Here is a 26,371-nt window from a genome sequence, read left to right on the forward strand (position 1 = left end):
TTCACTCCATACACACATATTCCTTTCTTTCTTTCTTTTTTTTTAAAAGATTTTATTTATTTATTTATTTGACAGAGAGAGATCACAAGTAGGCAGAGAGGCAGGCAGAGAGAGAGAGGGAAGCAGGCTCCCTGCTGAGCAGAGAGCCCGATGCAGGACTTGATCCCAGGACCCTGAGATCATGACCTCAGCCGAAGGCAGCCGCCCAACCCACTGAGCCATCCAGGTGCCCCACAAATCACTCTCAAGTGAACTGCAGATCTAAATGTAAAGGGCAAAACAATGAAGTTTCTGGGGGTGCCTGAGTGGCTCAGTCAGTTAAATGTCTACCTTTGGCTCAGGTCATGATCCCAAAGGATCAAGCCCCACATAGGCTCTCCACTCACGGGGGCGTCTGCTTATCCCTCTCCCTCTGCCCCTCTCCCGCATATGCGTGCACTCTCACTTTCTCTCTCTCTCAAGCAAATAAAATCTTAAAAAAAAAAATCAAGTTTCTGCAGGATAATATAGAACAACTTTATACCTTCCCAGAGATTTCTCAGATAAGATACAAAAAGCACTAACAAAAAGAAAAAAGACCGCAAAATTGAATTACACCTTTTTTAAAAAAATTAACATACAACGTATTATTTGCCCCAAGGGTACAGGTTTGTGAGAATTACATCTTAATTTAAGAATCTTTTTATGTGTCAAATAGCCTAAAAGAGCATCAAGACTTTTGAGACAAGTGAATGTAAAGAAAAGCAAGGTAATGATCACACGAAAGTCAGGATGAAGGTTGTCTTTGGGGTACAGGATGAGACGGGGCAGACACCCTCTGAGGGTGTTAGCTATGTGCTTTGCTATTTCTTACCTGAGACATAAGTACAGGGGTATTCGCTTTGACAAATATGAGCAGAAAGCTCATATTCTGAGCTTTGACAAATATGTCATTAAGCTATTTCGGGGGTCCCCAGACCACCCCCTCACGTTCAGCGCTTCACTGAACAACTTCCAGGACTCAGCATATAGTAAGTACGACTCGCAGCTAAGATTTACTGTAGCAACAGAGAGCAGGGATCAGCAGGGATCAGCCAGATCAGCAAGGGGAAAAGGCCTACCAGGCAGAGCTTGTAGGCTACCGCTCTCTGCCTGCCATGAGAGCACACTCTCGCTCAGGGAAGATGCACCATTTCTGCCCCTGAAAACCCGCCAGAGATGCAAAATCGAGGGTTTTTACTGGGGGCTGGTCACAAAGGAACCCTCTGTCCACCGAAGATGTGGACTCTCAGAATGAAAGCAGATGTCAGTGTCCCAGGTAGGCAAAACAACCGTATTGGCTTAGGAAACGTTTCAAAAGCCAAGTTCCCATTCACCAGCCAAAAACCAATCTTGCAAGGAGGTCCTTCTAAAGAGAAGTCTCGGGCCTACTATGCTAACTCATTCCTACACAGCTTATACAGATGTTTTTGCACTTTCACCTATGGCATTTCACAATAAAAGATGCTTAACAATGGTAGACTACCATATTTAAAATCTATGTTCAAAAGCCACAGAGATGACGTTTGCATTATATATACCTGACAAATTAGTAGGGTTTGGGATGTTTAAACAATTCCTACAAAGTAATGAGATACAGCAAGATGGCTGCTAAGAAAGACAAAAAATTTGAACAGACACTTTACAAATAAGGAAACATTCCATAGACAACATGGAGCTCACCTTTACTAATAATCCAGGGAATTGAAACCATAAGAAAACACACTACTACACATATACCTACTAAATACGCAAAAATTACAAGACAATATCAAGTATTAGCAAGAATGTGGGGCAAAGGAAAGTCTCACACACTGGTAGGAGGGAGTGCAACCACCTTTGAAAACAATTTGGCCTTATAAAGTATAAGGTACACACACTCTTCGGCCCAGTAGTTCTCTGACTTACATATACAAACTTGTGAACATGTGCACCAGGGCATATGTACAAGAACATTCACAACGACATCAATAGCCAAAACCTGAAAACAATCCAAATGCCATCAAAAGCAGGATAGGTAAGAACAAACAAATAGGGGCGACTGGGTGGCTCAGTGGTTGTTAAGCCTCTGCCTTCGGCTCAGGTCATGATCTCGGAGTCCTGGGGTCGAGCCCCCGCATAGGTCGCTCTGCTCAGCAGGGAGCCTGCTTCCTTTCCTCTCTCTGCCTACTTGTGATCTCTGTCTGTCAAATAAATAAATAAAATCTTTAAACAAACAAACAGAAAACCCACAACAAAACCCAAAACACCAGGACAGATACTGTAGCACAATCACATAATAACATAAATAAATACAGCAATAACATAAATGTTTATTAAAAATTATTTTAAAATTTTTTAAAAAGCCTGTATCCACAATATGGAAGAATCTCTCAAACATAATGTCAAACCAAATAAGACAAAGGAGAGTATATACATGAACTACAGATCTCAAAACCAGGTAAAACTGAACTACGTTACCCCGGGATGCATACATAGGGTAAACTATGAAGACAAGATAATCATCACAAAATCAGAATAGTTCTCTCTAGTGCGGGGAGAAGGAGACTGCTTAAGAGGGAAGTCATACTCCAGGGGCACCAGGAGAACTCTATTTCTTGATCTGTTTAATGGTTATGTGTAATTACTATTTTATAATCATTATTTATGTTTACATAATTTACTGTTCATTAAACTTTATAATTTTTAAACTTTGCAATTTTAAAATAATTAATATTTAAATTGTATATATATATACTATGTACTTCCTAAGATACTATGTAGCCTCTTTCTCAAAAAATTTCTTTGAGAGGGGCACTGGGTGGCTCAGTTGGTTAAGCATTTGACTCTTGGTTTCAGCTCAGGTTATGATTTCAGGGTCATGAGATCGAGCCCCAAATCAGGCTCTGTGCTCAACTTGGACTCTGCTTAGGATTTTCTCCCCCACCTCCTTTTGCCCTTCACCGCCACACATGAGCTCTTTCTCTCTAAAATAAATAAAATCCTTTTAAAAAATTTCTGTGAGAAATGAAAGTTGGCAAAAACAAAGAATTAGTATTAAAAACATACAAAGGGGGCACCCGGGTGGCTCAATGGGTTAAGCCTCTGCCTTCGACTCACGTCATGATCTCAGGGTCCTGGGATCAAGCCCGGCATCGGGCTATCTGCTCGGTGGGGAGTCTGCTTCCCCCCTCTCTCTGCCTGCCTCTCTGCCTACTTGAGATCTGTCAAATAAATAAATTTTTAAAAAAATCTTAAAAAAAAACACCATACAAAGAACACCAAAGTTCCCATGAACAAATGATCAGAGTATAAACACACAGTTCACCAGACTACACAGACACTGAATAAACTTATGGGAAAACATTTTCTTTTCTAAGAATTAATAGCATGAAGTAACACTGCATACTGATTAAACCAAAGAGAGTGCAATACTGAGATAATTTATAAGATAAATCACAATCATGAAGACCTAGTGGCTACACGGGAGTACTTTGATATTGGAAAAACAAAAGAGTAAATTATGAGCACATTATGCTTACAGCTAAGCAATCTGTATAGCTAAAATTCGGAAAGGACCCATGACAAAGGAAATAGCTGATGTGGTTGAAAGCCAGAATTATAGGTGTAATATTTTCCTTGATACTGCGAATGGGTTTCATTAAGATACAGGAATTTTTAAACAAAGTAAATCTAATAGTTCCTTGCAATTCTAGAGAACCAAGTCCATATGTCATAACCCCAAGACCTTCCACAAGCTGACTTCAGCATGTGTTTTTCACTCCATGCCAGGCACCCTTCTGGGCACTCGAGTAGAGGCAGGGAAGACCTAATTACTCCCCTAGATGAGCTTCTAGACCGGCAGGAAATGGACATGTCAACAAGTAATTACAACTCAATGAAGTAAGTCCCACAAAACGTCTCTTCTTTTAAAAGCCTGTGACTTACCCCAGAAACAGACCCATAAATACGGAGAACAAACTGATGGCTGCCAGAGAGGAGGGGTCTGGGGACAGGCAAAATGGGTGAAGGGGAATGGGAGGTACAGGTTTCTAGGCAGAGAATGAACAAATCACGGGGATGAAAGGTACAGTGCAGGGCATAGTAGAGTCAATGGTATCGTAGTGGCTTTGGGCGGTGACAGGTGGTAGCTACACTTGCAGCAAGCACCGCATGCAGTCTAGAGCTGTCAAATCACTACGGTGCACACCTGAAATGAAGGTAACTTTCTGTGCCATCTATACTTCAATTTAAAAAACAAAATGGGCCAGTGTGGAGGTGGGGGCAGGTCTATAGCTTCCCAGGTGAAGGGAAAACTCAGGAAAATCAGAGAAGCTTTCGAAAGAATACTGAACTGGGTCTTGAAGGGCAGGTGTACAGTTCCAGACAGGGTGGGGGGTGTGAAGCGTGTCCATGGCGTATTTGTGCCAAGTGAACAGCAGGTGCTTGGAGAAGGAGACTGCTTAAGACAGTCGCTCCTGGCAATGGCGAACCCTAGGGCTTTTAGCATTCCGTTCCCGGGTACTTTGCAATTAATTTGGGCCTCTGTTCTATCCTTTCTTCCATTAAAAGAAGTACATAAAAGTATATACAGAGAATAGGTATTATATGTTAGAATAAGTGTGTATTTGGTTAAAACTAGTATGAAAAATATAATCGTTTAATATATATTTAACCTTACATATTTCAAGCATACAAAAAAATGATACCCATGTACTCACCAACCAAATTTAAGAAGTCAAATTGTCCTACTCTCTTCCAAAGGCATAAAGTGTTTCAAATATATTTCAAATCCCTCCCACTCCTCTTATCTCCTTCCCTTCTCCCTCGTTCATAGATACTACTGACTATCCCCAACTGGATGCATATGATTTCTCTGCATATTGGACTTTCACTACACAGCTAACCCCAGGGGCTTTGTGTAGTTTTAAAATTCTGGGTTTTCTTATCAGTAAAAAGAAAGAAAAGAAATAGAACGATGGGCACCTGGGTGGCCCAGTGGGTTAAGCCTCTTCCTTGGGCTCACGTCATGATTTCAGGGTCCTGGGATCAAGCTCTGCATCAGGCTCTCTGCTCACAGGGAGCCTGCTTCCCCCTCTCTTTCTGCCTGCCTCTCTGCCTACTTGCGATCTCTGTCAAAAAAGTAAAATCTTAAGGGGAAAAAAAAAAAAAGAAAGAAAGAAATAGAACGAATATGGTGGCTATCATGGTGATCTGCACTGAAAAGGACTCGAGACCCAGAAATTTTGTTCCCTCTGACTATAAGCTACCTTCCAACAGCAGCCTGGCTAACAAAACTTTGGTTCAATATAGTTCTATTTACATTGCTCCTATGCAATACTTCTGTCTCCCTTCCCAATTTTTTTTTTTTCTTTAAAGATTTTATTTATTTATTTGACAGACAGAGATCACAAGGAGGCAGAGAGGCAGGCAGAGAGAGGAGGAAGCAGGCTCCCGGGCTGAGCAGAGAGCCCGATGCGGGGCTAGATCCCAGGACCCCGGGATCATGACCTGAGCCGAAGAAGGCAGAAGCTTTAACCCACTGAGCCACCCAGGCGCCCCCCAATGTCTGACATCTACCCCAGTCTTTGCCGTTACTGCCCCTGAACCCTGACGGGTCACAGAAGTGCTACTTGTCTGCACTGGTGGCACCAGGAGCTGGCATGTGCCTCCCCTATCTCAGCCCGTTATATGTCCAAAATGCTGAGTAACCTGAGGGCACGTGAGGGGTACGGGAGGAAGTGTGGTGTGGAAGACGCCCTGGAGTCAGGCAGCTCTTTCAACACAGGGACAACCTACCGGTGCTTCAGATTCTCCTCGTCAAAAGGAGGGCAGTTTTACCTACTTGGGGTAACGGAACCCTTACTGCGTACCAAGTACTCCCTGAAGCATCCACTGGCTACATTAAGCCATTTCATCCTAACGAAACCTCCAGGACGTGGAAGAGAGGATTTCCGCCTTAAGACAGAGGGACACCGAGACAGAGTTTAAATGACGAGGGGGCCGTCACGGGGTTCGTACCGGGAGAGCCGGGACTGGATCCAGGCAATGCGACGCAGCCTGTGTCCTCAACCACTCCCCTTCGCGGAGGTGCTGTGGAGCCACACTTGCAAGATAATGGGTCCCGAGCACGTGACACGCAGCGCACCCAAAACCCGGGAGCCCAGCGCGTGCCCGTGGAAGGACACAGGAAGAGGACGAGCTCTGGTCTTGGGGGGCGGGTGGGGAGTGCCAGGGGTCTGGGCTGGGGCTCCGGTAGGCACCGGCGCACAGAACCAAACACCGTGGGTGCTGGGCCGGCTCTCCCACCGACGCCCCGGGCGGCCCGGCCCCACCCCCGCGCCTCTGTGCGCGGGTCTGCCAACACGCGTGCTTTACGGCTCTCCTCTCAGGCTACGGGCCGCGCCGAACCAGAGCGGGCAACGGAGGAACCTGAGAGCCTTCCTCTTCGGCCCGGGGGCCGGGTCGCGGGAGCTGGGCCAGGCCTGTCCGCCGGTAAGTCCGAGCGCGCCGCACTCACCTATCCAGCAGGCTCGCAGCGGGCGGTAACCCGGTCCAAACTCCCCGCGCCGCCTCCTCAGCCCCCGCGCCGAGCGCCAGCTCACTTCGCGCCGGAAGCCGACCAATCCCGATTGGCTGTTTCCTGAGGGAACCGACCAATGCCGTCGCCCCATGGCACCTGTCCCCGCCCCTGGGACGGGGGCGTCCCCAACGCCCAATTAGAGTGCGGAAGTCGAGGTCACGTGACCGCAGTTAACCCCCGGGCTTCCGGTACTCTCGTGATCTTTGTGTGCCCTGTGTTTCTTGTCGGTGGAGGCTTTCAATAAGACGGGCCCCTTAAACCGAGAGCTGGGGCGGGAGTGAAAACCCCCGGAGTTTGAGAGGAGCCCGAGACTTGGCAGTTTCCACAGACCAGGCCCAGGCTCTTACCCAATGTTTCTGTGAGGCTTCGGCGGATTTTCCCCTCCACCTCCTTGTAACGCTGGCCTCTGCCCCACCCGAGCGAGCTACTGTACGTTGTCACCGACCGGGAAAGGGGTCGCAAACTCCGGTGCTTCGGGGGACGTGTGCGCTCCCCGAGTGCGAAGCCACGCTGCTGTTTCCGCCGAGTGTTGCCACGCAGACTGGGGCCCTGTGATGCCAGATGTTTTTTCCTACCCCGCTGTCCCCTTCCCTCTTTTCCTCCCTCCTTCCCTTTCTTTCTTCTAAGAAAAATTGAAAATGTATTTATGTGAAATCTGCCGATTTTAAAATGCTACAAAAATAACACGCTGCAGTCAAACAAAACACACGGGGAAAAGCAAAAGCAGGTTTTTAATAGTGAGAAGGCCAAATAGCAGGATAGAGACAAAGTACAAGGTATGAAAAATCTAGAGAGCTCCGAATACTCAGACTCAAGGGTACTACCCAGAATGGAAAGTAGGATCGTCTCAGAACTCAATGAAAGGTGACACTCAACTGAAATCGCCTGGGCCACACACTGCCTTAATTTTCCTTTAGCTTTTTCCTTGTCTTTCACATCTCTGCCTTCCCTATTGCCAGGCATTGTGTTGAGCTTGAGAACTTTCTCAGGGAGTGCACAGGATGTTAGACTTGCAGGTCGGTGGCAAAAGTCATAGGAACGCTGATCGATGTTTTGGGAGCACCCAGGAGGGACACGTACACAGACTGGCAGCGTTAGGTAAGACTGTGAGATGAGTGAGAGGTATGATTTGGTGGGAAAGGCCAGGGAACAGGAAAAACCACCGTAAGGGACCTTTGAGGAAATGTCAGGAAAATGAGCAACAGAGAGAGATGATAGGAGACAAAATAGGGACCAGATCTCAGTTTGGACTTCATCCTAAAGATAAATAGCAATTGTTGGAGGGATCTGGGGACAAGTAGGATAGGAGAAGTCTTGTTCACTAATTTTGTACATATGTGTATCTCCACCACCCAAATCAGGGTATATACCATTTCCAGCACCCAGTAGGATTCCCATGGGGAGCTTCCCATCTCTCTTGTGCCCCAGCCATAAGCAGATATCACAGTGTATACTCCTCCACATCTGCCTTTTGTGGCTCAATGCAATGTCTGTGAGCTTCATGTATATTGAGTGTACCAGCAACTCATTCTTTTTATTACTATGTAATATATAGAATATTCATGAAAACTTTGAAACGGTCCCAAAAATATTCTTGTCCAATGAAAAATAAGGTGTTGCCTATCACACACGCAGGGATATCGGATTCTATGCGGGCTCTACACCTTTCATTGTCTTCGATATAAAGAACAACTCTAAGGTTTTTTCAAGAAATGGTTCTTGTCTAGAAAAATGCAAATTGTGCCCAGTGGAATGCATTTAATTACTGTCGATTTCTTCAGTCTTGCCAGTTTTTCATCTATTTGTAAATATTTCATTATTTCTTATTTAATTATAGTTTATATGTGTGGTCCTTTGAATTTCCCTTTGAATCAGTTGTACTATCTTTTTGGATCTCATTAAAGAGTTATATCAAACCTTTGACATGCGTTTATTTTATATCTAAGAGAATCATGATTTGGGGGGCCTGGCTGGCTCAGTGGGTTAAGAGAATCATGACTTGACTTTATAAAAATGACTTGACTTTATAAAAATTATTCTTGGGGCGCCTGGGTGGCTCAGTGGGTTAAGCCGCTGCCTTCGGCTCGGGTCATGATCTCAGGGTCCTGGGATCGAGCCCCGCATCGGGCTCTCTGCTCAGCAGGGAGCCTGCTTCCCCCTCTCTCTCTCTGCCTGCCTCTCCATCTACTTGTGATTTCTCTCTGTCAAATAAATAAATAAAATCTTTAAAAAAAAATAGTGATGGTAAATTTTATGTCATATACGCTTTTACCTGTGTGCGCATGCACATGCACGTGCGCGCGCGCGCGCACACACGGACACACAGATACACACACGAGCCTGGTATTCTGCGTCTGAGTACTGAGCAGTGGCTCCTGTCTCAACTGTATCTGCAAAATTCTAATTCATGCAAGTGCCTGAATGAGGACACAGAAAGATTTTATGAGTTAATGTTTCCTGAAAGGGGGAAGCACACCTCCCAGGGCCACATGGGGAAGCAACAGGTTTGGTCAGGATGCAGAGAGGAACAAGGGAAAGCCTAAGCCAGAGCCTTATTGGGGTGTGTGCAGGCCGGGCAGGGAAAATAGCTTAGGACTGGCTAGTGTGAATAGTGCTGGTGGGCTGTGGGGCACAGGGGATGTTCCCAGATATCTAGTGCCTGGTGGCCCTGGATGGATTTTGGCTGGGGGAAACACTGGGATGGTGTGTGAGAGTCAGAGGAGGAGGGGCCTCTGGTTACGGACTGGAGATTGGAGGCAGGGTTTGTAATAGGACTTCACTGTGCTGGAAAAAGCAAGATCACAGACTTTAGCTATTCACGGGTGAAGATATGTCAAAAGGACAAATACTGGACCAAAAAAAAAGCACAGAACAGTTGGCCTGGTGGCTATATAGCATCATTTCAGTGGAACTTTCCGGTGACGAGAGTGGAGACTTTCAGGAAGTAGGGCCCAAGTTCCTCATGCAACACAGGAAACATTTTACTCTGAGCCTGAAATGGAGGGACGGGTGACGTATAAGAAGTCCTTCTCGGCCAGCCCGTAACCAGGTTTTCCATTTATACAGCATTAGCCAAAACAAAAACAAACGGGAAATTTTTGGAGTCTCTAACAATATTTTGATCAAGTTTGTAAAATGTATTAAAAACACAAGTTTAGGGGCGCCTGGGTGGCTCAGTGGGTTAAAGCCTCTGCCTTCGACTCAGGTCATGATCCCAGGGTCCTGGGATCGAGCCCCGCATCAGGCTCTCTGCTCAGTGGGGAGCCTGCTTCCTCCTCTCTCTCTGCCTGCCTCTCTCTGCCTACTTGTGATCTCTATCTATCAAATAAATAAATAAAATATTTTAAAAAAACCACAAGTTTGACAATAATGTCTTGGTGTAATTCTCAGGTCAAGTGTATTTCTCAGCAGTTATGTTGCTGGAGGGTATGAGCTGATATCTAGAAAAGCACAATGGATCTGGAAAGTCATAGACTCAAGGTCTGTGAGAGCCTCTATTTCCAGGAAAGCCCAATGTGTAACCAGTTACTTGTTTGTTTTGTGTGTCACATGAGGCTAAGAGAGAGAGTTTCTTGTATCACAAGCTCTTAGGCAACTTATGGCCATTTCAAGTAGTCTAGAAATTCCAGGAGACATAAGAAGTTGCTGAGGATTCTACAACAGTGAAGGAGCTTCTGAGGGCATTGGTGGGAGGGGCTGTTGATTTTACTTTGGAAGTAAAATCTATAAATGAGGAATATGTCGCCACCAGCCCCCAAAGGACTAAAAGATACGGGACTTACATGTCTGCAAGGAGTGTGTCAAATGAGTTTCCTTGGAGAAGCATGTCATCGGTCATGGCATGCCTGTGCTCCTGGGGGACGTGGGAAGATCTTGTCTGTGCTGGCTGTATGCGGTAGTGAAGCTGTTGAGGTTCCCCAACCCCGGAAGAGGTAGGTTATGCTCCTTCAGGGGTGAAGGCGAAATGCAGCTGAGAAGCTGTTGGAACAGGCACTAGATATAACGTATTAGCCACATTTATAAGAGCAAAATATAAACCTACTGTTGATTGGATAGATTCAGTAGTCTTAATAGTATTAGGTATTGAATCTAAAGACCCAATGGATGGGACGAGAGCACTCATGTCACAGTAATCCACCTGCTGTGGACTGATTATGAAGGTCCTTCTAAAATTGATAAGTGGAAGCCCCAACCCCCACCCTGGTGGGATTTGGAGATAAGGCCTTTACAAAGATAACGAAGATTCAATGATGTCATAAGGGCATGCCCTGAATCCAATAAGACTGGTGGCATTACAAAAAGAAGAGGAGAGGGAGAGGGGAGAGAGATTTCTCGTTCTCTGCACCATTAGAGGGAAGGCCACGTGAGGACACAGCAAGAAGGCCCACAAGCCAGGCAGGAAGAGAGGTTGGACCAGAAACTGAATCAACCGACACCTTGACCTTGGACTTCCCAGCTTTCACAACTGTGAGAAAATCAATTCCTGCTGATTAAGTCACCCAGTCTGTGGTATTTGGTTATGACAACCCCAGCAAACGAATCCAGCACCCTTTATTTTGTCCAAGTTTAAGAACAGGCGAAATTAGGCTGTCAAACGGAAAAGCATCAGGGATAATCACCCTTTTGTTAATTAGGTTTTATATAATAAGTTTTAATCCTCGAAGGCCCTGTTTCAACTTACATTGGGCTATAATAGCTATTTTAACTAAGGGGTCTGTGGAGTCCCATTGTACCAAGCCAATTTGAAAGTGCCAAAGATTTAGTTTTAATTTATTACTCGTTGTGTTAGAGTGTGTGCCAATGTGGGATATTTTTAGGACAATGGGTATTATGACTATGGGAAATTTAGGCAAAGCTATAGTTAAAGTGAGACATTCCTACTTCTTTTCTCTCTCTTATATTTAGTTACTTTCTTAAGATTATAGCAGACACGATGTTTAAATATAGTGGAATCTCTGGATATAACTGTAATTTGAGCCCCAGTATTAAGACCATGAAGTTACGTCAATTGGTGCATTTTAGCAAATGCTAAAATTAATTTAGAACTTGGGTTGCAGACACACAAAAGACAATCAGCACCGTTTTTATCTTTGTTACATAAATTCTTCTGGTATATACATTGTCTGTACACAAATTTTGGATTTCCAATTGGGTCAAATTAAGAAAATTTCTTTTTAGTTAGATGTCGTATGTACATATGTAATTTATCTATTACACATTTGTGTTAAAATATTAGGCAGACACATAATTTATTTAGTTACCTTTTATTTTCTCCCCCTGTATCTGGGCTTTGGTTTTGTTTTGTTCTTTTTTTCTCTGCTTACTGGTTTTCTCCTGTTTCAGGCTTCTAGGTGCCTGAAGCCGTGGTTGTTAGTTTCTGTCGCTGGCTGATGAGAGGAAAGAAGGAGGGGGAAGAGACCCCTGGTTCTAGGCAGCAACTTCTCCCTGCCCACAGCCTACTCTGTCCCGTTCTTGCCAATCCCCCAATACACGCCTGTTTTTCTCTTAAGAAAATTTTTTTAGAACAGTCAGACAGCTGTATCTCTAGGTGGGTAATGTTGCCCCCCCCCTTTTTCTGTCTCCTGTCTGTCCCTGACCATTCTGACCAACCCCCCTTTTTTGCTTTTGAGTGTTTAATGATAAAGTCCTAGTCTGAATACTTCCATCAGGATCTGGGGGGCATAGGAGCTGCCCCTAGATGTCTGGTTCCTAGCCCTGGGTTGATTTAGAGCAGGGGAAATCCCGGCAAGCGTTGTGGGGATTATATAAAGGAGGTGGCTGTGGGTATGGACTTGGGATGGGTTGGAGGGGTTGTAAAAGGTCTTTCCAAGCTTGCAAAAGTGGATTGCAGGTGAGATGTAAACAACTTTGGTTGTTCCTTGGGCCCCGTGGTTAGCAGACATCAGAGACCAATACAGAATCCAGCAAAACACAGTTTGAGCAGCCCTCTGCACCCTGAGGCGTTTTCCAAGAGGTCAGTGCTAGTGGCTGTGTCCCCTCAGCCACACCTGTGTTAGGCATAACAACACAGTCTCCAGGCATGAAGGAGCCAAACCACCCCCACCCCCCCACCCCCCGCCAAACAACTCCAAAGACAATGAAACAGCATCTTTCATAGTAGCAGATGTCTGTCATTTTTACCTTTCTGCTCGCAGCACCATGATACCCCTTTGGAGAGCCACCCCTCCAACTCCCAGCCCATGCCCTTGGGGGACTGACCTCTCAAGCCTAGCGCTCCAAAGGTGGTCAGGGGACTTCTGCCTGGCCAGTTAGCATCTCCCACGGTCTTGGTCCCCATGACTGGTTGAGGGATGGGCCTGGGATTCCAGCTAGTCCATTGCTAGAATGTACTGGGAGCCTGGCAGGTGCACCCTTTCTGGTGGGGCTGCTAGCCTGTGAGGGTGACATCCTGGAATGGGGACTGGGAGGGAAGCACCCCGTAGAGGAGGAGTGGGAACTAACCTGGGAAGAAACCACCACAGAGGAGAGTATGGGCGGGAGTGGGAAAGAAACCGGGTTCTGAATGGATTGTCCCATGCCCTGGATCCTGCTGGGAGGTCAAGTACATGAACTGGTAAGTTCCCTTTCAACTAAAAAAATACAAGGTGCAAACTGGGGAGCATAATATACGATGGTTTGTGTAATAAAAGGGGTGGTAGTGTTTATACGTATCTGCTTGCAAATGCACTTAATCTTTTCTGATAAGTAAGAAACAACCAAGGATACCTATTATGGAATGGGAAGGGGGAAAGAATCATAGGAAGACTTCACTGTGTATTTTTTAATCTCTTTTGACATTTACACATCTGAGAATGTTACCTATTCATAGTATTAAATACAGAATTCTAAAAATATAAAACCAGAGTTTGCAGTGGTATTTGATAAACCTTAGGAAGAACAAATCCTATTACATCAACTGTATTGAATTTTCAAAGTGTGTGTTAGTAAGATAAGTATATTTATATCCCTAACCACCCAGGAGCAAAGTAAAAAAAGTACAGTTAAGAGACCAGGTATGGGAGCGCCTGGGTGGCTCAGTGGGTTAAGCCTCTGCCTTTGGCTCAGGTCATGATCTCAGGGTCCTGGGATCAAGCCCCGCATTGGCTCCTTGCTCAGCAGGGGGTCTTCTTCCCGTCTCTCTCTGCCTGCCTCTCTGTCTACTTGTGAGTTCTCTCTCTCTGTCAAATAAATAAAATCTTTAAAAAAAGAGAGAGAGACCAGGTATGGAGAAAGATCTTAATTAAATTTAAGGTTAGGGGTGCCTGGGGGGCTCAGTCAGGTAAGTGGCTGCCTTGGGCTCAGGTCATGATCCCAGGGTCCTGAGATTGAGCCCCTGTGGGGCACCCTGCTCAGCGGGGAGCCTGCTTCTCCCTCTGCTCCTCCCCGCTGCTTGTGCACAAGCATGCACTCTCTCTCTCAAATAAATAAAACCTTAAAAAAAATCTTAAAAAAATAAATAGGGGCACCTGAGTGGCCATTAGTTAAGCATCCGACTCTTGATCTCAGCTCAGGTCTTGATCTCAGGGTCATGAGTAGAAACCCTGTGCTGGGCTCCATGCCTTAAATAAATAAATAAATAAACAACTGAATGAATTTAAGGTTATATATACATAGCCTGCCTTGTGTTATGTTTCCTGAGAAGATGCAAGAAGCTTTTTGAGATTTCCCAGTGATAACTACAAAGTTCTTCTAGAATATTCAGTGTTACCCACAATGAACTTCTGTCTCTGAGTAGGATGTAGTAGGTATCAGTAGGTCATCATTCCTGCTACAATGATTGGGTGGGGGAGGGGTGGAAAGGATAAACTTAAAAAATCATATTTTTAAAGACATCACAGAGCAGTGGAAATAGAGAAGGAAGAGCCCTTTTTAGGGGAGCTGGGATCATTCGTCCTTTTTTCCTGGGTCATTTGTGAAGTCTGGGCATAGGCTAAAGATTGGGCTTGGTTTACACTGAATTGTTGAGGCCACTCAGACTATTGTTACAGGCTAGAATCTAGATATGAGGTTCTTTACCCCTTAGGATATTTGGTAAGTGCTAGAGTAGATTGGGGGGAAGGTTGGAGGGTGGGGAGGGCCTGTCTGGGGCCCGGGCTGGAAAGACAGAGAAGATCTGCTGTCTCTTCGTAATTGAAAGGTCGAGTCCTGCTAGGCAAGGGCCTGCAACAAACATAAGGCAGGTCTCATTCTCAAGATAATTAAAAACAGACATGGACAGGGTCTAATTAAAGATGCAACTCACTCCAACTCAACTCAATTCCTGATTGGATTGAGGCATCACCCTTTGGGGCTATGTTGCCTTGGGATGGGTAAACTCTGCAGGAGAAAATTTGATTATTTTCAACTTCTGTGGTTCTTTCATACACAATATTTGGCATATAGTAGAAAATTACAAGTCATAGAAAAAACAGGTACAACAGACCGTTCAGGTGGCCTCCCAAAGATGTATGTGTCCTAATTCCTAGAACCTGTGGATGCAGAGACTTTGTGGATGTGGCTAAGGGTCTTGAGATGGAGAGAGGATCCTGGTTTATTGGAGGTGGGGTACTGATAAACGCACAAGGGTTCCAGTGAGAGTGAGGCAGGAGGGTCAGGGTCAGTAGTCAGAGAAGTGAGGCAGCCAGAAGCTGGAGTTATGTGACGAAGAGGTCACAAGTCAAGGGACGCAGGTGGTCCCTAGAAGCTGGAAAAGACAAAGAAATGGATTCTTTCCGGAGACTCTAGAAGGAGCCAGCAATGCCAACACCTTCACTTTAGCCCAGGGAGACTGCTGGACTTCTGATCTCCGGAACCAGAAGATAATAAATCAGTGTTGTCCTGGATCACTAAACTTGTGGTTATTTATTACAGCAGCAATAGGAAAACTAATACAGCAGGGCGGCGGTGTGACAGATAATCAAGAGAGAAAAATGAGATGATAAAAGTAGACCCACACCTGATCTGGATGTTAAGGATTTAAAATAACGATTTAAATATGTTAAAGAAGGGGTGACTGGATGGTTCAGTCTGTTGAGGCATCCAACTCTTGAGCTCAGGTCGTGATCTCATGGTCATGGGATTGAGCCCCGAGTTGTGTTCACACTCAGAGGGGAGCCTGCTTGAGACCCTCTCTTTCCCTCTGCCCCTTCCTCCTACCACTCTTTCTCTAAAATGAATAAACAAAATCTTAAAAAAATAAATAGTGGGACAAAATGCTGACAAAGTAGGGAATTGGAATATGTGAAAACCAAATGAACATTCTAGAATGGAATAAAGAATGGGATGAAATAAAGAATTCAGATGGGCTGAGCAGCAGAGTGGACACAGCAGAGGCAAGAGCTTAGTAAACTTGAAGACAGGCCAATGGAAAATATCCAAACTAAGTTCAGAAAGATAAAAGAACAGAAAGAACAATGTCAACTGCAAAGGTCTTGTTTAACGGCTTCCCAGAATACAATATTTAGCCAAGAAGATTATTCCTTTAATCTTAGAATGGTTGTTGCCAAAAATAAAAGGGAATTTGTGTATTTAAACTATAAATAAACTCACTTCACAAATCCTATTGTAGGTGTTCCTATTAGACACCTGGATCTAGTTTTGCACACGGATTATAAAGTAAAGCTTCAAGCAGGTTTGAATCTAAAAGCCACATCATCTGACAACTCTGAAGTTATTTTCATATTGAAAAATGGAGGTGGTAGTACATGTCTCACTGTTTTAGGATGAGGATGAAGTGCCACAAGCCCTTAGCATAATGCCTGGTTCCTTGTGGATAACACTGAATATTCTAGACGAACCCTGCAGTTATCGCTGGATAGCTCAACAGAGTAAACATCTGTTTTTATTAAGTTTTTTTTTTTTTTTTAAAGATTTTATTTATTTATTTGACAGAGAGAGATTACAAGTAGGCAGAGAGGCAGGCAGAGAGAGAGGAGGACCCTGAGATCATGACCTGAGCCGAAGGCAGCGGCTTAACCCACTGAGCCACCCAGGCGCCCCTTTATTAAGTTTTTCTTGGGTGGTACGTCCGCCTTGTCAGAAGAGTCCTCAGGGGAGGATGAGGCAGTGAACTCGCATCGCATGAAATGAGGTTTTAAATGAGATAATAGGTGTGAGGCTCTCCATAAAGCCCTTACAAATGGTGACTTTTCCTACTATGGCAGGAACTTCAGTTTACCAACGACTCAGGTATGCAATAAATACCATTTTCTTTATTTTTAGTTAATTTTATGTTGTAGAGCCCCAATCAGCTAGAGTGATAGCACATTAACCTCTGGAATTTGGGGTGGTCTTTCCTTTCTGCTGTCGAAGTTCTAGAGGCTCACGTTGTGCCAGTGTGTCAAGGGTGGGTGGTCCTGGTCATCTTTCTCCGTAGTCACAAAGTAGTATCCCGCCCCCCGGCCTGTGTGGGGGCTCTCTCGTCAACTTCCATTCCCAGTCTGGGGACCACGGGAGTCTCTCTGCTGACAACACCAAGCAAGGACATGGGGATCTTGGAGAGGCTGCCTGGGCATGGTTGGCCCGGGCATCTAGACAGCAGTGCCCTCTCTGCAGTCATGTTCCTTGGGGCGCTGGCCAGGAAGCAGGGCCCCAGGCCTGCCTTTCCTGAATCCACCTCATCACTGTTCTCACAAACCACTTCCTCGTGTATCTTTCCCCTTTATAAGGGGCTTTTATCTGGTCTTCGTAGAGAACCCTGTCTTCTTAATAGGCACAGGCCTCTGGAAACTATTGTTTTCAGACTATAGTAGTCCCCATTTATTTTCGGGGGTCCTTCCAAGACCACGCTCCCCAAGTGGATGCCTGAAACCGCAGATTGTACTGAACCCATATGCTGTTTTTTCCCTATACATACATACCTATGATAAAGTTTATCATATAAAGTTTATAGATATCAAATGTATAAATTAAGAGATAAATAAAGATAATGAATAATAGAACAATTCTAACACTATACTGTAAGGAAAGTTATATGAATTTGGCCTGCCTTTCAAATTACCTTATTGTTCTGTACTCACCCTTTTTTTCCCTTTGAAGATTAATTTATTTGAGAATGCGAGAGTGTGCAGGGAGGAGGAGTGGGGGAGAGTGAGACAGGATCTTAAGCAGACTCCATGCTGAGTGTGGAGCCCGATGCTGGGCTCAGTCCCACGACCCTGAATCATGACCTGAGTCAAAACCACCGCTACTACCAGGCGCTTCTCTGTCCTCACCCTTCTTATAAGGAGGGGAGATGACAGAATGCCCATGTGACTGATGAAGTGAGGTGAATGACGTAGAATCGTGGCGTAGCATTAGGCTACTACCAACCTTCTGATGCTATGTCGGAAGGAAGAACCATCTACTTCTGAACCATGGTGACCATGGACAATGAAAGCACAGGTAACGGGGGACAGCTGTAGCTTTCATTACTGCTTCATCTCTCATCTGAGCCAATAAGCACAGAACTGTCTTAAATTGATGAAGAAGGGGAGGAGGGAGGATACTACAAGAAAATAAAAATCTAGGGGCACCTGAGTGGCTCAGTCAGTTAAACACCCGCCTTCAGCTCAAGTCATGATCTCAGGGTCCTGAAATCGAGCCCCGAGTCAGGCTCCCTGCTCAGCAGGGAATCTCCTTCTCCCTCAGCCTACCCCCCAACTTGTGCTCTCTCAGATACATTAATATATCTCTCTCTTTTTAAAAAGATTTTATTCATTTATTTGACAGAGATCACAAGTAAGCAGAGAGGCAGGCAGAGAGATGGGGGAAGCAGGCTCCCCGCTGAGCAGAGAGACCGATGTGGGGCTCAATCCCAGGACCCTGAGATCATGACCCAAGCCAAAGGCAGAGGCTTTAACCCACTGAGCCACCCAGGCGCCCCTAATCTCTCTCTTTTTTGAAAAATATTTATTTATTTTCCAGAGAGAGAGAGAAAGAATAAGAGCAAACACAGCAGGGAGAACAGCAGGCAGAGGCAGAAGCAGGTTCCCTGCTGAGCAAGGAGCCCAATGTGGGACTCTATCCCAGGACCCTGGGATCATGACCTGAGCCTAAAGCAGGCACTTAACCGACCAAGCCACCCAGGCATCCCAAATAAATATAATCTTAAAGAAAAAGAAATAAAGGGACGCCTGGGTGGCTCAGTTGGTTGGATGACTGCCTTCGGCTTGGGTCGTGATCCCGGAGTCCTGGGATCAAGTCCCGCATCGGGCTCCCAGCTCCATGCGGAGTCTGCTTCTCCCTCTGACCTTCTCCTCGCTCATGCTCTCTCTCACTGTCTCTCTCTCAAATAAATAAATAAAATAAAATAAAAATAAAAAAAAATAAAAAAAGAAAAAGAAATAAAAATCTGGCATTTGAGGGTTCCAGTGATGGTATAATGCTGGTACCAGATTAACTTCCCCGCCCTGAACAACCGTATAACTGGACAAAAGATGCGAGCCATTGCTCTCTGACACTGGACAATAGGCAATGTCTGACTGTGATCTCTGAGAGAAGGGGAACTCAGGAGATAGACCCCAAATCATTCTGATTCTCTGCTGGGGAACAGTTTTCCAACCACAGCATGGCAAGCTGGAGTCGTAGCAGAGTAGGGATGCCCTGCTGTGTTGTGGAGGCAGAGATCAGAGTGCAGGGTTGTCAAAGCAGACACAATCTATAGGTCATGGCAATGGAAGGATGTTGCTCCATGTGTGGGAGGCAGAGATCTATGTGGCAGGTCCCCTGTGTCACTGCCTGAGAGCTGGGGTGCACATGTGTTGGGGAAGAGTACCTGAGGCTTCTCCAAGAAAATGTGCTACAGGGACGCCTGGGTGGCTCAGTTGGTTGGACGACTGCCTTCAGCTCAGGTCATGATCCCGGAGTCCCGGGATCGAGTCCCGCATCAGGCTCCCAGCTCCATGGGGAGTCTGCTTCTCCCTCTGACCTTCTCCTTGCTCATGCTCTTTCTCACTGTCTCTCTCTCAAATAAATAAATAAAATCTTGAAAAAAAAAAAAAAGAAAATGTGCTACAGACTTGAGAACAGAACGGATACTACAGGTCCAGCAGATAATGGAACCTAAAGCATCTACAGTATATCACAGTGTCCATGAAGCCATCTAAAATTCCTATACACATGGGAAAACAGGAAAACGTGACCCTAAGTAACAACAACAACCAACAGTCAATACACATTGACCTTAAGATGGTCCAGATGTAGGATTTTGCAAAGACTTTGAGGAAAATATTATAAATATGTACAAAAATGTAAAAGAAAATATTTCAAAGAAAAAAAGAAAAGATGCTCATCATGAGTGTGTTGATGGGAAACCAAGCCCAAAGGTATGCAGTAGATAAGGGACCTAGGGATTGAACTGTTCTCAAGCTGCTTGCACCTAACCGTCATTGTTTTAGACTTTTGTTCACTCCTAATTCTAGAGATACCTGGTTCTTTTGATAGCTGTTCCTTTTTAGGATTCTGTAGTATAAACTGAATTGGTTTTTGCCTTATCCCACTACTGGCTCAGGAACGGTCCCGTCTGAGATCTGCTAAGATAATCATCTTTCCTCTTCTGTTACGTAGCCTCCAAAATTGTATTACTGTTGTCTCTCCTCTGTTGTCCCCACCCTTGTAGATATATTGTAGGTTGTTTTTTTTTTTTAAATCAGTTTACTGTTGTTTTAGTAAGGGTCTTAAAAGGAATGAATGTAGACTTGCATGTTTAATCCGCAGTTACAGCCCAGAACTCCTGTACTAAGTCTCAAAAGTGATTTTTAAAAAGATTTATTTATTTATTTAACAGAGAAATCACAAGTAGGCAGAGAATCAAGCAGAGAGAGGGGGAGAAGCAGGCTCCCTGCTGAGCAGAGAGCCTGATGTGGGGCTCGATCCCAGGACCCTGGGATCATGACCTGAGCTGAAGGCAGAGGCTTAACCCACTGAGTCACTGAGGCACCCCTCAAAAGTGATTTAAATAACATAACATTTCCTGGAAACTGTTCTCATCCAATATGTGAAGAGCCTTCTGTTTGCCTCCTCCTCACTAAAAGGCCTCAAATGAGATTTCTCAATTTGTCTTTCTTCTTGTGTTCTCAGGGGCCACAAAGCCTCTAACATAAATTATAGTTACGCCAATCCCAAGCCCATTACTTGGAGATGACAAATCAGGAAGAGAGAGAGACTCATTTTCTTCTAAGGAAGTAGCCCTCCTCAAGGGACTTGGGACTACCACAAATGCATACCTTCTTAGACATGTCTGGCCTTTGATGACAGTAAATATTAAATTGTGCTTCAAATATAAAACCTCTACTGCTTGTAACTCCAGCTAAAACATTAAATGTTTACCTAGGTTTAAAAATCTAAAAGGCTTTCTTTTTCCTTAAACAAGTCCTGTCAGTCTCAGCATTAATTTTCTCGATTCTAGTGAGCACTTTACTCTTCTCTGCCATTTGTGGGGGGGAGTGAAGCACCTTTGTTGTACAAAGACTCATGGAGACAACTCCTTTTTGCCTATTAGAATTCTCCACACAGTTGGTAGCCCCAGGTGTGCCTCCAGCCTGTGTTCTGTGATTAGGACATTTATCTGGTTGGAGCTTTCTTCTATTTTTGACTTGGTTGCCCCCTGAAAGGGGAGGGAGCTTCTCCCTGCAGGTAGAGGTTTCCTTCTGAAAACCAAACTACAGTTCCTATCTACTGTCCAAGTACGTTCGTGTTAATTTTACCTATCCTGGGTGGTCATATTATCTTCATCTATTGGGCCCCAATAGACCCTGTATTCTATTTCCAACTGCAACATACTAGAAACCTAATAATTGCCTCACAGTCTTTGCATCCCCTCTGTTTGCCCTCACACAAGCTTTTTGCCCTCTTTTTTGCTTCACGGTATCTTGATTTCATGCAAACATCTATGCATACCCCTCCTCTCCTAGAGCCTGCACTGTCCCTAGCTCAGGGCAAATCTTGATTAGCTGAGTCCCCTTTCCTTAGGTGGGATTTTTTCAGTATGGATCAAGTTCTTCCAATGACACATGTGGACACATCTCCTGGGGAGACTTCTGAGAAAGGTTTCCTCATTCCCAGAAACAGACCCCTGGGGAGAGTCATTTTCATCTGCTAATCATGGTCAGGTCTGAGTCAAGCGGCTGGAGCTCCAGCAACCTTCTTGTGATGGGGAGGAAAGGATGGAGACTGGGTCCTCCATGACATCCCCAATTATAGCAACCACAGAGCTTCCCCACTTCGGGAAATCTTGTTAAGTAAGTAAAATGCTCTTAATTTTTAAAGCCAAATTGAAGTTGAGTATATTACATTTTTGTCCATTTGGCACTCCAGATCCACTGTCCATTCCTCTCTGGATCAGGAAGCTGAGCTTGGCCAATGGCATGCCTCAGTAGTAGATCAAAGGGTGGGACTAGAGAGCCGTTCCCATAACCCCATAACCACGCCTCTCTCCGCCCTCTCAAGTATGAGGGTAGCTTCTCTCTGTTACTAGTTACATCCCTTGTTGGTTTCTGAACTTGGCCCCTACTTCTGTAATCTCTCCATTAACCTCTCTGAAATGTGCCCTTTTCAACGTGCCATCTCTTTCCTGTTGGGATCCTGACTAAAACATCGGGTTTTCAGCAGATGCTGTTACTGTCCACCTGACCGAACTATAATGGCCTCAGAGACATTTTACCGTCTTGTACATCGATGCGTCTGTTCACTGGTTTCAGTTCACGTTCCCCTTTGATGTCTCCTATCTACACAGGTGATGGGCTGACTACTTTCAACACACGTACCTTCTAATAAATCTATCAATGTTTTTATTGACTCCAGGTGACTTTGGGGTTCTTCGTATTTATGGCCAACCAGGAAGTCAATGAAGAGAAATAAATCTCCAAATGTCTTTAGACTAAGGACTTTTTATGCCTTACACACTGTCTTCCAAAGAAGCCTTGCGAGTTGCTCTGGCTAAAAATGCTTTGACTGCTGCAACCGTTTCTCTCCTCTCAGGCCATTGCTTTGTTTTCCTCACCTAACAACCAGGTTCCTCTGACAACTTTCTTGTAAGTTGCTCTGCTCCAAAACCAGCCCCCACATTCAGGGGGCGGGGAGGTGGGGACATCTGAGAGGCTGGACTCTTCACCCAGGTGACCTGAGGTAATACCCCAGATGGCCACTTGATGGCGCCCAAGAATCTTCTCCTTCACTTGGCTCACGTGATCCAGGAATGGCTCAGGTGAATAAAGTAAGTATGGTAAAGAAGTCTGATGAGAGCTACTGATGTGTTCTTACATGTCTCATTGTGGGTCACAGTACTCTTATGCCTGCAATTTTTATTTTGTTTATTTCTTTACTTGTTTATTTATTTATCTGAGAGCGGGAGAGAGAGAGACAGAACAGGAGTGCAGGGGAGGGAAGAGGAGGAGAGGGGCAGAGGGAAAGGGAAAGGGAGAAGCAGACTCTCCACTGAGCAGGGAACCCAACTGTGGACTCGATCCCAGGACCCTGGGATCATGACCTGAGCTGAGGGTAGGCGCTTAACCAAGTGAGCCACCCAGGGCCCCGTGCCTGCCGTTTTTAAAGCATACAATGGATTATTCTGTTTAATTTCATCCAGATGAAGAACTACTGACCACAGAAACAGAAATGTATGTTCATAGGAGATATAGAAATATCACCATATGCAAAATGTAAGATGCTATTGTCATCAAAGAGCTGCGGAAAGATTTCACAGTTAGATCTGAAGTACCCCTGTCCTTTAATAAAATGGGACACACACTTTATAGACAATACTGAGAAGGAAGTCTGAAGCCTCTCAGAGACAGCAAGAAATTCACTGTAGATGTTCAGCAAGGCCGTAAAGTGGCAAAAATAGGAATTTGAAAACAAAACTGTCCAAGGAATGTGCAGATTCCTGAATCGAACAGCCTAGATCTTGCCCTCAGTTCTTGCAAGCACAAGATGCATAGCTATCAAAGAGACAAAACTTTCTCATCTGTAAATATTAATGGGTTGACTCATGAAACTTTCTTCTATACTCTCAGGGGCACCCACTTAGAAACCAACATATACTAAATGCTATCTTACTAAAGTAGTGCAGAGCATTTAAAAAAAGCTCTTTCATTCTTAAGTGTCCTACCATAGCAATGGTGCTTCACCTGTATCCCTTTCGGTCCCTCCAATTCTGATTCCAATTCCAACAGGTCCTGTTTTTTCCCCACCCCAAGTCATTCTCTGAATCACCGCCTATCTAATTCCACTCAATTCTGACATTACCTACCTGGAGATAACATCAGATCCCACGGGTTAAGGCAAAGTTCTACAAGATTGTTCCCGTCTTCAGATGCCAATCATAAGTTTAGGTTGTCACCTGGGCTTCTGACCAAACATTATAGATTGGAGGTTCCCATGGCTCCGTCCTTGGGCTCAATGAATTTGCTAAAGCAGCTCACAGAAAAAGAAACACTGAACTCGCTAGATTACCAATTTATTATAAAAGGATGTAATTTAGTAACAGCCCAAAGGAAGAGTTGCACAGAGCAAGGGATGGGGAAAGGGGTACAGAGCTGCCATGCCTTCTCCAACCATCTGTCTCTCCAAATCTATACTTGTTCACCAACCCAGAACTCTCCAAACCCCATCCTTCTGGTTTTTGTTTTTGTTAATTTTTTAAAAAGATTTTATTTATTTATTTGACAGAGAGAGAGATCACAAGTAGACAGAGAGGCAGGCAGAGAGAGAGAGAGAGAGAGAGAGAGAAGTAGGCTCCCTGCTGAGCAGAGAGCCCGATGCGGGACTCGATCCCAGGACCCCGAGATCATGACCCGAGCCAAAGGCAGTGGCTTAACCCACTGAGCCATCCAGGAGCCCCCTTCTGGTTTTTTATGAAGGATTCCATCCGTAGGCACAACTGATAATATCACTAGCCTCTGGCAAATGACAAACCTCCAGCCCCTCTCCACTCCATGGAGGTCAGGGGGTAGGACTGAAAGTTCCCAACCCTCTGATTGCAAAATTGGCTCACCTAGCAAGAACTTCCCCTTAGGAAGAGCTAAGGGTTTCCCAGGTCACCTGATTCACACAACTTGAAAAGACACCTTCATGACTCCCATCATTTAGACAATTCCAAGGATTTTAGGAGCTCTGTGCCAGGAACAGGACAAAGACCAGATATATATCTCTGATTATAAATCCCAATATCACAGTCCTTTTCACCCTTTCTGTTCTGTGACCCTCCAGCTCCTCCCTGTGACTGTTTGAGGATCTCCCTTGGGCTATAGGGGCTGCCTTGCACACTAAGCTTGCCAGAAGTGCCCGGGAGTTAATGTGCCTCTCCTCTGAGTCCGGGGCTACTGACCAGTGCGGGGGTCTGAGGAGGGACCCACTCCGAGGCAAGGTTTGCCCTTCAGACCTCCCCTCTGTATCTGTTGGTGCGTGGCCAAAACCACACTCTTGCTGGCGTCTTACCTTTCCTATATGTCTTTCCCCCACTCCTTCCCTTGTTTCTCCCTGGAGTATTTCCTTAATAAATCATTTGCACATGACTCCTGTCTCAATATTTGCTTTTGGGAACCCAACCTAGGAAACCAACATCGCTATAAACCATGTTGTTGTGAATAGCCTTATGTTGGGATACACATCAAAGTCCACCAGGGAAAAAACCGTACTGAGACATGGCAGAAAGTCCTTGGCCTTGAATCTCTGACTGCAAAGAGAATTTGGCTTCAGTGTAGGCAGGGAGGGGAGGAGAGAGGCAGAGGGATAATGCCTGCCGCTCTGCTGCTTACCAGCAGGCAAGAGCTATCAGTGAAATGCCCACCAGGATCCTTTGTGCTTCAAGAGGAGCGGCCATGGGGGCTCTGGTAGGGACTCGGCTCCTCACGACTCCCATGAAACAAGCTCCTAGGCAGGGGCGGGGCACCTGGGTGGTTCAGTCTGTGGAGCGTCTGCCTTCGGCTCAGGTCATGGGATGGAGCCGGGAGCCTGCTTCTCTCTCTCCTCCCCGCTCGTGCTCTCTGTTGCTATTTCTGTCTCTCTCGCTCAAATAAATAAGTAAACAAAATCTTTTTTTTTTCTTCTTTTTTTAAAGAAGGAATGTTCCTGGGTTTGTGTTTTGATTTCCTACTCAGTTGAAGATCTGCAACACCAAGACAAAGGTATTTGCCAAACAAGTTTTGAAAACCCGTTTGGCTCTAGAACTGTTGGCTACACACTGGCTACAACTGTAATTTTCTTGCTCATCATTTCTGTCCATGTCTGTGTCCAGAACACTGTGCCCAGTAGCTGCAGAGTACACTTTTTGTTTAAGAACACATGAACATTCCCCAAGATAAGCCACACGCTAGACCATGATATAAATAAATAAATAATGAAGGATTGACATCTTAGAGTATGTTCTCTGGTTACAATGGAATTATAAATGTCAAAAAATATTTAATGAAGTAAATCTGCAGATCAAAGGGGTATTGTTAAAGGATTCATGAATCGGGCAGCATCCCAACTGGCAAGTAGAGCAGATCTCCAAAGGGCTACAGAAAAGGGAGGGTTTTTAAAGGTAGAGCAGGAGTGGAAAAGAGGCAATTAAAGCAAAGAATCCATTCTTAGGCAAGGTTACCCTCTTAAGGGGAACGGAAGGAGCCTATCAGTATATATCAGTGTATTTCCTAATGCTGATCAGGAAATCCCCATATCCACTGGTAAAAGGTTACATTTCCGGGGGGTTGAAACTGTAATTAGGTTAGGTGTTAAGTCTTGGTTTACTGACTTAGGGCCTTAACCTAGGTGATACAATTCTGGGTCTGTGGTTTTCTTTTAAAGAGAAATAATAACAAAAAGAAACCTAGAGGAGCCTCCAGTTAAGCAACA

The 26,371-nt window shown here is 45.0% G+C and overlaps 1 protein-coding gene across 3 annotated transcripts in view; it reads right to left on the minus strand.

The window, feature by feature from the left end:
• Positions 1 to 6,610, minus strand: part of BLM (BLM RecQ like helicase) — a 92,235-nt gene extending 85,625 nt beyond the window's left edge. For 2 of the 3 annotated variants that reach the window (XM_044232188.1, XM_044232185.1), the window contains exon 1: positions 6,518 to 6,610. The gene's annotated coding sequence lies outside the window, so the exon portion shown is untranslated. Of the gene's footprint in view, positions 1 to 6,018; positions 6,163 to 6,517 lie in introns of those variants that run through there. The other variant, XM_044232187.1, reaches the window with a different exon arrangement.
• Between the last annotated feature and the right edge of the window lie 19,761 nt (positions 6,611 to 26,371).

The sequence above is a fragment of the Neovison vison genome, chromosome 13 (assembly GCF_020171115.1).
Source record: "Neovison vison isolate M4711 chromosome 13, ASM_NN_V1, whole genome shotgun sequence".
NCBI classification, from domain to species: Eukaryota; Metazoa; Chordata; class Mammalia; order Carnivora; family Mustelidae; genus Neogale; species Neogale vison.